Here is a 15,911-nt window from a genome sequence, read left to right as displayed (position 1 = left end):
TTCGGAACAGCGTTCCGAAGTGGGGCGGATGGGGCAGCTGTTCCCGCCCCCCCTCCCCACTTCGGAACAGCTTTCCGAAGTGGGGCGGATGGGGCAGCTGTTCCCGCCCCCCGCCCCCCTTCGGAACAGCGTTCCGAAGTGGGGCGGATGGGGCAGCTGTTCCCGCCCCCCCTCCCCCCTTCGGAACAGCGCTCCGAAGTGGGGCGGATGGGGCAGCTGTTCCCGCCCCCCTCCCCACTTCGGAACAGCGTTCCGAAGTGGGGCGGATGGGGCAGCTGTTCCCGCCCCCCTCCCCACTTCGGAACAGCTTTCCGAAGTGGGGCGGATGGGGCAGCTGTTCCCGCCCCCCCTCCCCCCTTCGGAACAGCGTTCCGAAGTGGGGCGGATGGGGCAGCTGTTCCCGCCCCCCTCCCCCCTTCGGAACAGCGCTCCGAAGTGGGGCGGATGGGGCAGCTGTTCCCGCCCCCCCTCCCCCCTTCGGAACAGCGTTCCGAAGTGGGGCGGATGGGGCAGCTGTTCCCGCCCCCTCCCCCCTTCGGAACAGCGTTCCGAAGTGGGGCGGATGGGGCAGCTGTTCCCGCCCCCCTCCCCCCTTCGGAACAGCGTTCCGAAGTGGGGCGGATGGGGCAGCTGTTCCCGCCCCCCCTCCCCACTTCGGAACAGCTTTCCGAAGTGGGGCGGATGGGGCAGCTGTTCCCGCCCCCCTCCCCCCTTCGGAACAGCGTTCCGAAGTGGGGCGGATGGGGCAGCTGTTCCCGCCCCCCCTCCCCCCTTCGGAACAGCGCTCCGAAGTGGGGCGGATGGGGCAGCTGTTCCCGCCGCCCTCCCCCCTTCGGAACAGCGTTCCGAAGTGGGGCGGATGGGGCAGCTGTTCCCGCCCCCCCTCCCCACTTCGGAACAGCTTTCCGAAGTGGGGCGGATGGGGCAGCTGTTCCCGCCCCCCTCCCCCCTTCGGAACAGCGTTCCGAAGTGGGGCGGATGGGGCAGCTGTTCCCGCCCCCCTCCCCCCTTCGGAACAGCGCTCCGAAGTGGGGCGGATGGGGCAGCTGTTCCCGCCCCCCCTCCCCCCTTCGGAACAGCGTTCCGAAGTGGGGCGGATGGGGCAGCTGTTCCCGCCCCCTCCCCCCTTCGGAACAGCGTTCCGAAGTGGGGCGGATGGGGCAGCTGTTCCCGCCCCCCTCCCCCCTTCGGAACAGCGTTCCGAAGTGGGGCGGATGGGGCAGCTGTTCCCGCCCCCCCTCCCCACTTCGGAACAGCTTTCCGAAGTGGGGCGGATGGGGCAGCTGTTCCCGCCCCCCTCCCCCCTTCGGAACAGCGTTCCGAAGTGGGGCGGATGGGGCAGCTGTTCCCGCCCCCCCTCCCCCCTTCGGAACAGCGCTCCGAAGTGGGGCGGATGGGGCAGCTGTTCCCGCCGCCCTCCCCCCTTCGGAACAGCGTTCCGAAGTGGGGCGGATGGGGCAGCTGTTCCCGCCCCCCCTCCCCACTTCGGAACAGCTTTCCGAAGTGGGGCGGATGGGGCAGCTGTTCCCGCCCCCCTCCCCCCTTCGGAACAGCGTTCCGAAGTGGGGCGGATGGGGCAGCTGTTCCCGCCCCCCTCCCCCCTTCGGAACAGCGCTCCGAAGTGGGGCGGATGGGGCAGCTGTTCCCGCCCCCCCTCCCCCCTTCGGAACAGCGTTCCGAAGTGGGGCGGATGGGGCAGCTGTTCCCGCCCCCCCTCCCCCCTTCGGAACAGCGTTCCGAAGTGGGGCGGATGGGGCAGCTGTTCCCGCCCCCCCTCCCCCCTTCGGAACAGCGTTCCGAAGTGGGGCGGCTGGGGCAGATGTTCCCGCCCCCCGCTTCGGAACAGCGTTTTAAAATGCTGGGGGTCGGCAGCGAACGCTCCCGACCCCCAGCATTTTAAGATCTCCCCGGGACAGGGGGAGATTTTAAAATGCTGGGGGTCGGCAGCGAACGCTTTGCTCCCGACCCCCAGCATTTTAAGATCTCCCCGGGACACGGGGAGATTTTAAAATGCTGGGGGTCGGCAGCGAACGCTTCGCTCCCGCCCGCCAGCATTTTAAGATCGCCGGGGCAGGCGGGGGGAAGGCGGGGGGGGGAGCAAAGACTTTTGCCCCCCGCCGGCCTTCAGAAGAGGTCCTCTTCTGAAGGCTGGCTGTGGGCGAAAGTCTTTGCTCCCGACCGCCAGCATTTCCCTATGGGCTTTCGTCTTGCGATGCAAGCCCATAGGGAAATTCGTCTTGCGAAGCGCCTCCAAAACAGAAAACCCTTTCGTCTTGCGGGTTTTCCGTCTTGCGAGGCATTCGTCTTGCGGGGTACCACTGTATCTATCTTCATTTGTGTGTTCATAGGGAAAGCATCTGTGCTGGTAAATGTGCATCTCTTTCATCTTGTGAAGTTTTGTACTTGCCCTCCCACATGCCATGATGGATAGTTTTTCCCATCTGTTGTTGGGAAATCAGAGCAATGTGATATTGCTGACATTAATTGAAAGGGCTTCTTGTAGGTTCAGCATGTGAATTAATTCTTATGAATGCAAGGAAAATCTTTTATTAGGTTGCCTGTGTCACAAGAAGCAGAAAATAATGGTTTTAAAGTATACATGATTTGGCTGTAGGATCCATCTTAGTTTTTCTAACTCAAGCAGCAGCCAAACGTTCCAATGATGAGCATGTGATAACATTTGTGTTATTGATATAGTAGGAAAAGAGTTACCCTAGAAATTATTGGCTGCTGATTTGCATATCTTTAATTCCTTCTTGCTTTGCTGTATAATCTGTGCTCCGTTACTAGTGCATGGAATCACAGTTGTTCAAATTGTTTTTTAAGAGAAAGTTGGAAGTCTACCATGGATGTACTACTGGCATTTATGGTGCAGTGGCACTACTGCTTAGCCAAATTTTGCTCACGTGAGGAGGTGAAAGAGCGAAGTTTTTCCTCTTAAGTGACTGCCTATGGCACAGTAAATCCCCATGATAGTAACATCCACATAGGCAGCCTTGTGTTTGGTATTCATAGGATAAACCCAAACTTGTTATTAAAAGTGTATGAGCAGGCTGCACTCTACCATTTACTTGAAAACCTGAGACTGTCAAGTTTAACCTTGCATTCAGAAGGGTTGGGTTGGGATAGAAACCAGCCTGGTAGCCATGGGCTAGAAGGAATTACAGTGGTACCTCTGGTTGCGAACGGGATCTGTTCCGGAGGCCCGTTCACAACCTGAAAGGAACGCAACCTGCTCGTGCGCGGGTCGCGATTCACCACTTCTGCACATGCACGTGACATCATTTTGCGCACATGCGCGAGTGGCAAAACCTGGAAGTAACCCTTTCCGGTACTTCAAGGTCGCCGTGGGACGCAACCTGAAAATGCTCAACTTGAAGCAAACGTAACATGAGGTACATGAAGGCAAATGCAGAAAATTCAGTGCAGCCAACCTACCATAGATTAATAGTCTTGAGCAGGGCAGGCTACTACTTTTGATGGGCTTATTATAGAGACAGCTGACCCCCAGGCATCTTTGCTTGGTCACATGTGGTCAATAGCCAGGCTAATTTTGAACACTGGCACCATCCAACCGTTTTAGGGACTCCACTCCGGATTTGTGTAGGGTTTACTCCTTAGCAGTGTTCAAAACTCCCATTGTTCTAGTCACATTTTGCAACAGGGAATTTCCTTAGCATGAGCAGTTTCTGAGCTCTGGGCACAGTACTGCACCTAAGATTTCAGATTAAAACTGCATAGTGGAAGGAAAGGATTTTTTTCTGCCTCCCCACTTGCAGCTACTCTCTGAAGACTGGAGAAGAGACTTCTTAAGAATATTAGTGGGGTGGGCAGGGGAAGGACTAGACCATGTGAAAAAATGAACATAAGATTTTAGGTGCAGTTCACTTATTTTCAGCTTTGTATTCTTGTTATAAAAAGTGTGCCTTCACATTTCGTTGTTGCACCCATAATCTAGATTTAAGGTGCCATTTAGCTCCTAGTTTTCATATCTCAGTTTCTAACACTGCTCCTTAGCCTCTTTTTAATGATAGAGGTCTTACATGGTTCAATATTATCAGTTTCATTCATATCAGTCACACATTTTCCCTGTGTGCTTTACTGATATGGTCTCCTGTCTCTTTGCTTATATTATTTCTGCTGTGTTTTTGCTTTGGCAAAATAGATCTTATTTTATCTTTTGGAAATTAGTGTTCAAAGTATTAATTTTCTGAAAGTATTTAGGTCTGTAGTGTTCTTTATGGTTTGTGAGTTAACTCTTCTTGCAAAGTAGAAATGATTTACTGCTTAAAGCAGGGGAAATAAAAACAGGAAATAAACTTAAAATATAGCAGGTTAGGGAAAATGTTTTTACACAAAACACAAATCATCAGAAAAGTTTGTGCTATATTCACTAGTGTGTCATTTTCTCCTCTGCATCCTCATTTGCAGTGACCATGACAGACTAGGAGAGCAATAATCTTGAATCTGGCATTTCCATTCTGAACACATTACTGTGCAGTGTGCCATTGAGTGGAATGGAATTTGTTTCTAAATAATCTATGCTTTTTTATTTAGTTTAGTGTTTTACAACCTCTTCCTAAGGTCTGCTGTGCAAAGCAAAAATTGGATATGCTAGGCTCACTGAATGCAGTAGTGCAAGTTGTCAATTTTATGTTGGCCCACCACCTCAGGACAGTAAAACTATATACTGTGATCACCCTGCTTGATGACCTGTGTTAGGAGAGAAATAGTGTGAGTGTGACCCTGCTGATTCTCTTCAATTTCTCTTTGACTTTCAATATCATTGACCATGATATCTAGGGCTGGTCGATAAAAAATCCAAAACCAGTTTGAATTCATTTCTGGTGAAGCAGCACAAACAATTAAAGTCACAGAAAATGCATGCTACCAATATCTAATTGTTTCCATTGTGGAAACAGTTTTAACTCAAAGCATCAATTAAGCTTGTCATCATTTGGAGGGAAAAATAGGGAGTTTATTTCACTTGTGTGTTTTCCTGACAATATGTTGGAATGTGAAAGTTTCCTAAGTCATAACAGATGTGGGACAAGTGGAACCCTTACAGGAGGGTGGTAGTCCAAAGTACAAGCCACAGGATGCCAGGTATTTACACTGGCACAAGTACTGACATAGCAGCAACCCTGTGCAGACTTACAAAATATTCACCCAAACAGAAAATCTTAGGGTTATTTTAATAAAGGATGTGGATTTGCTTTAATTAATGACCACGAATGGTGTCTCATCTCAACTTCTGTTGTGGATTTCCTTGTTGTACCTGTCCCTCAGTGAGGATTAGAATTTTGCATTGACCTCATTACTTGGCTTTCTATCTTATTTGTTTGAATAGAATGAATCAATTTTTTTGAGTGAATAATTTTGATTTGTATATGTTACAGCAATGAATGAGAATAAGTATAGCTTTTAAGTTTTGATTTTAAGCAGAGGTCGAATGGGCATCTGTCAGGGATTCTTTAGCTGCTATTCCTGAATTGCAGGGGTTGGACTAGATGACTGTCAGAGTCCCTTCCAAGTCTGCAGTACTATGATTCTATGATGACTTTTTTTATTCCATCTTAAGAGATGCAGGATGCAATATTCTAAGTTATACTCATGGTAGACCCATTTAAATGATTGATATTAACTTAGATCCTTTGATTTTAACATGTAGACTCCAAGTATGTCTAATATTAAAAACCTTATACAGAAGTGAGGAACCTTTCTCAGCTGAAGGCCTGCAATCTTGCATGGGAAACCTTTGATAGGGAGCACTGACATTTGCCAGAGGGAAAAGTAGGTAGGATGTAACTCTTTGCCTTTTGCATAGTAAGTTACATCCAGTCACACAAAAGTTTCTGTACACACACAAATATATCCCAACTCCACCAAGGCAAACTAGTATTATAGTTAAGGAACATTCCAGCCTGGCTCCTGAATGCTGGATGGAGAAGCCTGGAGGATTGCATCCACACACCCCCCCCCAGCATCTGGGACTTCACACCTCTTTCATAATACATCTGGGATTGTGGAAAGACATTTGTTGCAACCCTCTGAGGAATGCACTGGGTAACTTTGTATGCTCTGACACCTTTATTCCAGTTCATTCATCTGTCTACATTAAAGTCATATCCCTGTAGGTCCTAGTGTGTGAAGATTTTCCATATTTGTGTAATCTTGCTCTCAGTGATGTATATTGGCACATGGAAGTGATTTTCATATAGAAATTTGGTGGCAAGATAATTCATCCTTAGTAGTCCAAGTGACAGCAAGATGAATGCAATTGTTCACTGAAATGCCCTTTCCCTGCTAATATTGCCCCATGTCCCTTTCTGGGAGTGATTTCTCCTGTTGCTTATTATGCAGTAGCAAATCTCTATACTGGTAACATGCTCCTTCTGCGAGTAACTGTGCTGCTTCACCAGAAATGGGTGTGTTCTATGTACAGTGTTACGAAGGTCAAGTGTATTTTTTACATCCTGTTTTCTTGCATCATTCTGCTACATGAAGACTGCAGTCTGCTGTAGTAAGGCTGCAAGTCTATACAAGGCTTTCTGGGAGTAGGAGCCGTTGAATGAAATGGGACTTCTTTCTACATAGGCATGTATAGAAATGCACTGTAAATGTTAAAACTATTGATAATACTAACTGTTTTCTATCTTGTGATTTTCTCTGGTAAAATAACAGATTTATAAAACTAAAATCAATGTTTGGCATCACTCTTGTTACTTCACTTTGACACTACAAACTTTGGAGAAAAAATTGTAGGTCTGGTGTTGAAAAAAGAAAAAGTACTGGGGAACTACTGGGCAGACAACTCATAGGGTTCACCTCAGGTAGCTGTTTGGATCCCAGCCATGATGTATTGTGAGCCAAAGCTAGGCATGTGCTTCTGAAATCAGCTTCGTTCTAATATTGCATAGGACTTGTAGCATCAAGTCTGCTTTTCTCTATTTCTTATCTAGTAAAAAGCTGATAAAAACAAGGCTGCCATCATATGTATGTTTACTTGGGAACAAACTCCATTGAACTTACTGCTGAGTAAACATAGGATCAGGTTGTGAGTCTTGCAGCTTGACCTACTAAGTTTGGTGGGATTTACACTTCAGGATTGCAGCCTTACTTAATGCAGCTTGCCGGATAACTCCTTACTGCTATTTAAGTTTGCAATGTGAAAGAGCAAGGACTGTAGACTTTGATTACTGCTTCTCGTATGAACAATTGATAGGTTTGTGATGGTCATCTATGCTACAATCACCTAGCACATAAGAAATATACCTACTTCACTAATATTCTAATCAGGTATAATTGTTTACTTTTAAAAAGTGGGTTTTTCATGAATGTGCTCCTGATCCCTTAGTTCTTATGATAGTGTACCAAATAAATTTGTTTTAATTTGCTTTTGAGAAAATACAGAAGGGGTGGCTTTAAGAAGGTTTTGATTACATCAGCAGAAACCAGGCATTTTCTGGCTAGCACAGAGTATGATCATAGCCAGCTTTTTGGTCCTGCACTGCATTTTTATGCTGGATTTGTTTAAAGGGGCTTCATCACTGTGGTTTTAACTCTAACAATGATATCAACAGTGTTTGCAGAAAAGCGGATTTGTGTGGCTTTTTATTCCTTTATACTCTGAATGTGGATTTTTACAAAATTGTCTTGTTGGTTCTGCTGTAAGCTACATCTACATGCTGAAGCTAATAGGTAATATGTTTGGAATAATGCCTTTAACAATCAGAATTATTTTGGATCTGGATGTAACTTATTGGGTGCAAATTGAAGATGAATACTTGTTTGGAGGCTAAGGCGTTGTTTGTTTAGAGTCTTAGACGGATAAAAGCAAAGGAAGCTGTGTTGATTAGGAAGTATTGCAGAATCATTTGTGAGGCATTACCTATTAGGTCCAACCAGAATGTCAGAAAATAGTGAGTAAGCTTTCAAATTCTTCATAACTCTTCATCATAACATCAAGACCATTGTTTGAAATTCCCCAGGTGTCAGGCATGTTTTGCTACTGGAGAGGGTCAATTTGCAACTACATGGAGTTTTCTGGGTTCCAAGTTGGCACCCATAGTTTAAAAACCTCTGCCTTAGTCCATTGTTAATACCATTTCCATTTCTGTTTGTTTCTGCATCCAGCATACTGGGACAAGTGAATTATTGTAAGAGCAAGCTACAGTCAAGCAATGCATTTGAGATCATAGAATCATAGCATTGGAAGATACCCTGAGGGTTATCTAGTTCAACCCCATGGCAAATAGACATTCCATTGTGGCAACGGATAATATATTTAAGGCACCATTTGGTGCCTAGCTTATATATCTGAGTTTCTAACAGCCTGGTGAAGAATTCTGTAGAACTCTAAGAAAGATATTTCCAAACCATGGACTTTGTTATGCCTCTCTAGCAAACAGCAATTTTTTAAAAAGTGCATTGAGGGCATGAAGCAAATGACTTATTATTGTGAATTTTGTGAAGTAAAATAATATAAAAGTTTCCTGACTCTTTAACAGAATATATATATATATATATATTTGTGGGAGGCTACATACTGTATTTTTCACCCCATAGGGCGCACCGCCCCATAGGACGCACCTTGTGTTTTTTGGGGGGGAAATAATGGGGGGGAAATTATTTCCCCCCGCGAAGCCCAGGAATGCAGGCAGCTCTGCGTAACCCTAGGGAGACCAGACCGGCGCAACTTCGTGCCGGGCTTCCGAGGGTTGCGCAGAGCTGCGCGAAGCCTGGGACTGCAGGCAGCTCTGCGCAACCCTCGGGAGACCGGCGCGAAGTCGTGCTGGTCTCCCAAGGGTTGCGCAGAGCTTCCTGAAGCCTGGAGAGCGAGAGGGGTTGGTGCACACCGACCCCTCTCGCTCTCCAGGCTTCAGCGAAAGCCTGCATTTGCCCCATAGGACGCACACACATTTCCCCTTCATTTTTGGAGGGTAAAAAGTGCGTCCTATAGGGCGGAAAATATGGTATTTGATCACACAAACAATGAAATGTTTGCAGGTTGCTTTTTCCAGACAAAATTGCCTCTCAACTGCTTTTCCATTGCAATGGGAGCAAAATGGTATCTTTTTCTCTGCAGGTGGAAAAGCAGGTTGGGAGACTGACTGTGATCAGAAAAAAAATCCCATTCAGCACTTCTCTGACCAAATCATAACCACCTTTGGTTGCTAATCATAAAACATAATGAAGTAAAATAAAGTGAATTTTACACTGGTCTTCCATATAATGTCTAGTTTTGCCCTACGGAAGGTAAATAAGATCAGCTAAAATCAGTCAGTTTTGTCCTGAATTTCATTGAGAAGTGGGTTGAAACCTAAGACATTTAACATGAAACAGTAGCTTAAATCTGGGAACACTGATTATTCCTAATAGTTCCATCAAAATATGGAAAATGATACCTGAACTTGGCCATAGTGGATGACATTCAGTGATGTTCGCTCATTTCTGCAATGGAAATCTGCTTGCACAAGTGAAACCTTTGGTTTCTCTTTTCCCCCCTCTAGTCCCTGCACCCCTCCATTCTGCTCTGGAAATTTCACTGACTCCTGAAGGAGATTTTGGGGGTACAGGGGAGAGGAGAAGCTCTGTGGCATGAACAGATACATGCTTAATGCTATTGTGGATCTTGCACAGTCAGTGTTTCCATTGTATAACCTGCCCCCTTTCTACTTTGTTTTTGACATTAGCTATATTGTGATGGTTTTGGCTTTTACTTAATGTATAGTTTCCTGTTTGAATTAGTATCTTGGGAATCATTTAAGCTGCAATAAGACTGCACAGTTATTTGGGAGTGAACCTTACTGGACACAGTGGGATTTACTTCTAAGTAAACACACACACAGGCTGTCTTTGAAAATGAAAACTGAAAATTGCAGACTGATTTTCCTGTGTCTGAGAGTTCTAAAAGAAGCTGTATTTAGCACAACAGAGAGAAGGGGGAAATCAAAAGATTGCTTTAAAACTGGCCTAGGTTTTCATAGCATATGCCCCCCTGCTGTCTTCCTAGCAACATCTGCGTTGGAGGTTCTCCTAAATGGAATCAGGGATATTAAGTATTTCCCAGTTGAGTGTTTTTAATACAAAATGAAACAGAAGCTTAATCGGGCAGCTGGTTGGGACCAGGGATACATTGGGGAAATCTTTATCAGCTGGATATCTATTGGAAAAGAAGTTCTGGACAAAAGGAAGAGGGAAATCCAATATTAATGGCAAGAACAAAGAGAAAATAAGCCCATTTATAAGGTGAGGTGGGGAGGACTGTGTGGTTTGACTGATGAAAGAAAGGGGACCAGACTTCAGAAGTTCAAATTGAACATGGAAATTTCCAGATTAGTTTGAGTAAATTATAACCTATTCTGAATTGAGGCATTACATTGATAATGTAAATGTGAGTTGAGGACTGAACGACTTAAATCGCTGAATACATCAATTTGCACACCACAAGACAACAAAATTGGTCTTTGTTGATTTCAGGTATTATTGTTGGTCCTAATTTTCCCTGCATTAATGCCATCTATCCTGTTTTGTTTGTTGTTGGATATTCTTGTTTTTATTTTTGATATGAACTTTGGAAATTATTTTTAATTGAAATGTGGACTAATTTTCCCCTAAATTCTTCAACTGTTTCCAAAAACTGGACCTACAAATAGTGAGCATCTGAACATGGATCTCAAAACACATCTCGAAACACAGGCAGCCCCACAGAAAACCCTGCTCTAAGTTGTTGTACAGCAGGTGTCTGATATTTTAGGGACTTCAAGGAGAGACTCTCTGGCAGAATGTACTGAGTATGTAAGGGGGTAACATGGTCTCTCAAGTAACCTGATAACAAGCTGTATCGGGCCTTGCATGTACATGCATTTTGAACTCTGCTAGGTAGCAGAATTGCTTAATTGGAGCTGTGTCAACTGTGGTGTCAAGTCTGCTATGGAGGTAGACAAATTTGTTTTCAGAATAGCTAGCAAGCAAATCGCAGCAGGTCTCTGAGGTGCCCTGGACACTGCCCACTGTTATACATGTCAATTCATGGACCTGAAGAGCTCTGCTGGATGATTCATTGAGGATGTGATGGAGGTAGCAAAATATGTCCTTTTTGCTGCTTTCACCATCAAATAGGCACAATTCACATTCAGCCAGCTTCACAGCAGGACCAGTGGCGTAGTGTGGGTTGTCAGCACCCGGGGCAAGGCAAGTAATTTGCGCCCCCTCTGCCCTAGGGGCAGAGAGCTGCGAGTGCGAGCGTGCCCCCCCCCAGATGTTGCGCCCGGTGCGGCCGGCCCCTCCTGCACCCCCCACGCTACGCCACTGAGCAGGACTTTTGTCACCTGTTTTCCTGCTGTCTTCCAGCCGGTTTCATAGAATGCAGATCCCCAGTATACTATAGGGCTAAAAACATTTTTTTCCTGTATTGGAGAGGGTGCTTCAGAGCAATTGTATTGATTGTACTCAGCATCTTGTCATTCCACAGCAAGACCAGGGCTTTGGCAGGATCACAGAGTGCTATCAGAAGCACTTTTTCCATCCTAGATATGCTTAACTACTCAGTTGAAAGGGTTGTTAGATAATAATGGCAATGTTAAACAGCTAATAACTTCTTAGGGTGTCACCATATACATCAGAAACAAGAGAATATTACTTTGACTACTTTAAGTGTTTTATCCAATATAATATAATACAGAACAAGCTCATAATACATAAACACTTATTGGCGGCTGTTTTTAAAAATCACACAGTGAGATATTTGTTCCTCGTTGCATGTTGAGATAACTGACTTGAGGAAAGAATTTAAATATCCTAGGCAGATAATAGCAGCCTATTCTCTTGTGCAGAGGTGGGGAACCTGTTAGTCTGTAAAAGTATCTGAACTTGCAACTCCCATCAGTCTCAGCCAGCCATCTGTGGCCAATGGTCACAGATGTTGGGAGTTGTAGTTCAGCAACATTTGGATGACCACAGGTTCCTGTTCTTTTAATAGGTGGAGTGTTGAGCAGATTGGGGAACCCCACGTTCATAGCCCTACTTAGCCATGAAGCTTACCTTTAGCCATCACTCTCTCTCTCAGCCTAACTTACCTCATGGGGTTGTGGGGATAAAACATAGGGCCAGAATAATGTACATTTTCTTAAGCTTCTTGTAGGAAAAGAAGAATATAGATGTAAAAAAGACAGAGGCCCTCACTTATTTTACACATATGCATACATTATGTGCATAACTGTTGCACAGTCTTTTGCCTATCCATATTCCAAAGGAAATAGCTTTCATGCTGGTGCGCAGCTGTGCTGACAGTGATCTATTTGTGACAAACTAGGTCACAAATTTGATATACCGGTATTTCTTTAAGGTATACAGGAAAACCAGAGACTCCTGCCAATAGTATTGCATCTCCATGGGCTGGTTGCAGAGTTAGTGTTCGAAACTCCCATTGTTCTAGGCACATTTGCGACAGGGAATTTCATTAGCGTGAGCAGTTTCTGAGCTCTCGGCACAGTACTTCACCTAGGTTTAAGGTGTCATTTAGCTCCTAGCTTTCGTATCTCAGTTTCTAATACTGTGCAGAGTCTATCATAATTGGGGAACAAAAGAAGTGTTCAGTATATGTACTACCACAAGCATCATGGTAATGTTTAAAAGTATTCCTCACAGATTGATATGGAAACTATTATTATTTTTTTTACTAATGAAAAGCATTCTACAATTCTATGGTTCCTAGATCCAAGCTAAAATCACAGATTTAACAAATAACTCCAGTATCTGAATAATAATACCGTATTTTTCGCCCTATAGGATGCACTTTTCCCCCTCCAAAAATGAAGGGGAAATGTGTGTGCGTCCTATGGGGCGAATGCAGGCTTTCGCTGAAGCTTGGAGAGCGAGAGGGGACAGTGCGCACCGACCCCTCTCGCTCTCCAGGCTTCAGGAAGACACCCGCAGCCTAGGCAGCCCTGCGGGAGGTCCCGCAGGGATGTCTAGGCTGCGGATAGCAGCCTGTTTCCCGGAGCGCCGGGCGCCCTGAAAGCAGAGCGCCCGGCGCTTCGGGAACACATCCGCAGCCTAGGCAGCCCTGCGGGAGGTCCCCGCAGGGCTCCCCATGCTGCGGATAGCAGCCTGCTGCCCGGCGGACGGGGCGCCTTGAAGCAGAGCGCCCCGCGCGCCGGGCAGACATCCGCAGCGTGGGGAGCCCTGCGGGGAACTCCTGCAGGGCTCCCCACGCTGCGGATAGCAGCCTGCTGCCCGGCGGACGGGGCGCCCTGAAGCAGAGTGCCCCATGCGCCGGGTAGACATCCGCAGCGTGGGGAGCCCTGCGGGGAACTCCTGCAGGAGTTCCCCGCAGGGCTCCCCACGCTGCGGATGCGTTCCCGAAGCGCCGGGTGCTCTGCTTTCAGGGCGCCCGACGCTCCGGGAAGTAGGCTGCTATCCGCAGCCTAGACATCCCTGTGGGACCTCCCGCAGGGCTGCCTAGGCTGCGGATGTGTTCCCGAAGCGCCGGGCGCTCTGCTTTCAGGGCGCACAGCGCTCCGGGAAGCAGGCTGCTATCCGCAGTCTAGACATCCCTGCGGGACCAGCCTGCTTCCCCGCAGGGCTCCCCACGCTGCGGATAGCAGCCTGCCGCCCGGCGGGCGGGGCACCCTGAAGCAGAGTGCCCCTCGCGCCAGGCAGACATCGGCCAGCCCCACAAGCTCGGGGGACAGCAGGGAGGCGCAGCGCCGTCATCCCGCTGTTCCTCGACCTGGTTTGGTTTCCCCGACCTGCTTTTGGGGGAGAAATAAAGGGAATTTTTCCCCCTTTATTTTCCCCCAAGAAAACTACGTGCGTCCTATGGGACGAAAAATACGGTAATAATAATGTATTAACGCAAGGATGTAGCTCAAGAATGTACCACTTTCGAAAAGACCTGGATACGCTCAGAGTATTTAAAAGAAATCGGAAGATTCTTCCTGATATTCTCTCCTTTTTCTCATCTGCAGAATGAAGTGGAAGCAATAAATAACTCATCCCCTTCCAAGCTGTAACCTTAGAACTGGGAGGAGGGTAGAAAATAAGTCCTTCCCCAATAACTCAGAGCTGGTGCAGGCAGGCAGAGAAGTTTGAGTTGCCTCTGAACCCAGCTGGTGCTCTGATGTTGGAGTGCCCCTCAGTTGTGGATGCAAGCTTCCACCTCCCTCCTTTAGCTCTGAGCCTGCTCTGCTTCTGTGCCTGATAGGTTATCCAAGCTCAGAGTATAGCCTGCTTCTGTAGCTCTGGCTTCAGACTCATCTTGGCCTCTGAGGCTGGCAAGAGGAGCAGGTGAGATTATCAAGCCCTACCACTCATCCTCCAGTGACATTATGAGGTACTAGATTACAAATGAGGAACTGAAACGGAAAGTTGCTTTCCAGTAAGTTCATGGCTGAACAGACAATTGAATGTTTGTATAAATCTAAATCTTGTCTAAAGCTGCTGCTTCATGATGTTCTAGAAAGACGGCTTAGTTAAATATGTGAAATATGTGACTTCACTGTTTGAAATCAGTGAGACCTAAAAGTGCTGAAGTTGGCTTGATTGTGCCTCACAGTTATCAACAGATAAACAATTTATATTGCATATGTTTTTAAAATTATTTTCAGCCACAAACAAGCTGAAAGAATTTAATTTTTCCACAGTTTTTAAACAGTGGTGCTCATAAACAGTCCCTTGCCTGGTAGCCTCTGCTGAATAACAAAGGGTTCCATGTGAAAATGCAATGAGTCTTTTTGTTTTTTCCATATTACTATCACATCCCATTCAGGATGTTATATTATGCTACATTATGATATTTTTGTATACTGCTATATGACTCAATTAGGGACGCGGGTGGCGCTGTGGGTTAAACCACAGAGCCTAGGGCTTGCTGATTGGAAGGTTGGCGGTTCGAATCCCCGCGACAGGGTGAGCTCCTGTTGCTCGGTCCCTGCTTCTGCCAACCCAGCAGTTCGAAAGCACGTCAAAAGTGCAAGTAGATAAATAGGTACTGCTCCGGCAGGAAGGTAAATGGCGTTTCCGTGCGCTGCTCTGGTTTGCCAGAAGCAGCTTAGTCATGCTGGCCACATGACCCGGAAGCTGCACGCCGGCTCCCTCGGCCAATAAAGTGAGATGAGCGCCGCAACCCCAGAGTTGGTCACGACTGGACCTAATGGTCAGGGGTCCCTTTACCTTTACCTTATATGACTCAAAGGCTCTCAGAGTGGTGAACATAATGTTAATATAAGAGAGGAGTATGGTAAATCAAACCAAACAATGTAAAGCAAAATGACCAAGAAGCCGTCTTAGAGATTTGTTTCTGAACTGCATTCATACTCTCACCACAGAAGCAACTCTCCAGCATTCTGCCTTTCTTTTTTTTTATATAAAATTTTTATTGGGTTTTCCGCTTTTATAAAGACAATACAAACACAAAAATAACACAAGACACAAACATGTATAAATTCAGCAGATCCTCTTTTCATAGCCTTGTTCCCTGACTTCCCCCCACCCCCCCTCGTGCATCCCAATTCCCAAGATTATATCAGCAAGTTGGTATTTCTCCTCTTAACCATCTTATTCATTTTGTTACCTCTTTTCTAATAAAAAAAATTGATTTTCCTAAGTTGGACTTAAGATCTCTTCCATCGATTTTTCATTTTATCTTGATTAAAAGTCATATTAACCAAACCTGAAAGTCTTAAGAGTTTTTAAGAATCTCCTCTTCCCTCCCTCCCATCCCCGGTTTTTGTCCCTTCCCAATAAAAATCCAAAGTCAAGATTCTCAGCCTGGGTTCCTCACGTCCGAGGCTTTCAAGTCCCTTTCAGTCCCTCTCCGCCGGTCTTGTTGGTAGTCCTTTATGTCAGTCGTCGAGTCTGGAAAAAGATCTTTCACCATCAAAGCATATTCTCTTCCCACAAGGAGA

At 46.4% G+C, this 15,911-nt stretch overlaps 1 protein-coding gene across 33 annotated transcripts in view; it reads left to right on the top strand.

Annotated features, from left to right (window-relative positions):
• The window catches only part of EPB41 (erythrocyte membrane protein band 4.1), a 101,156-nt gene that overhangs the window by 7,624 nt on the left and 77,621 nt on the right, over window positions 1-15,911 (top strand). Inside the window, exon 1 of one of the 33 annotated variants that reach the window (XM_081201871.1) lies at window positions 6,577-6,597. The exons of the other annotated variants lie outside the window; for them this stretch is intronic. The gene's annotated coding sequence lies outside the window, so the exon portion shown is untranslated. Of the gene's footprint in view, window positions 1-6,576; window positions 6,598-15,911 lie in introns of those variants that run through there. 33 annotated transcript variants of the gene reach the window in all.

This window comes from Podarcis bocagei (assembly GCF_964188305.1).
Source record: "Podarcis bocagei genome assembly, chromosome: 7".
Lineage (NCBI taxonomy): Eukaryota > Metazoa > Chordata > Lepidosauria > Squamata > Lacertidae > Podarcis > Podarcis bocagei.
Note: the sequence above shows the minus strand (reverse complement) of the source record. Positions and strands in the feature narration are given on the sequence as shown.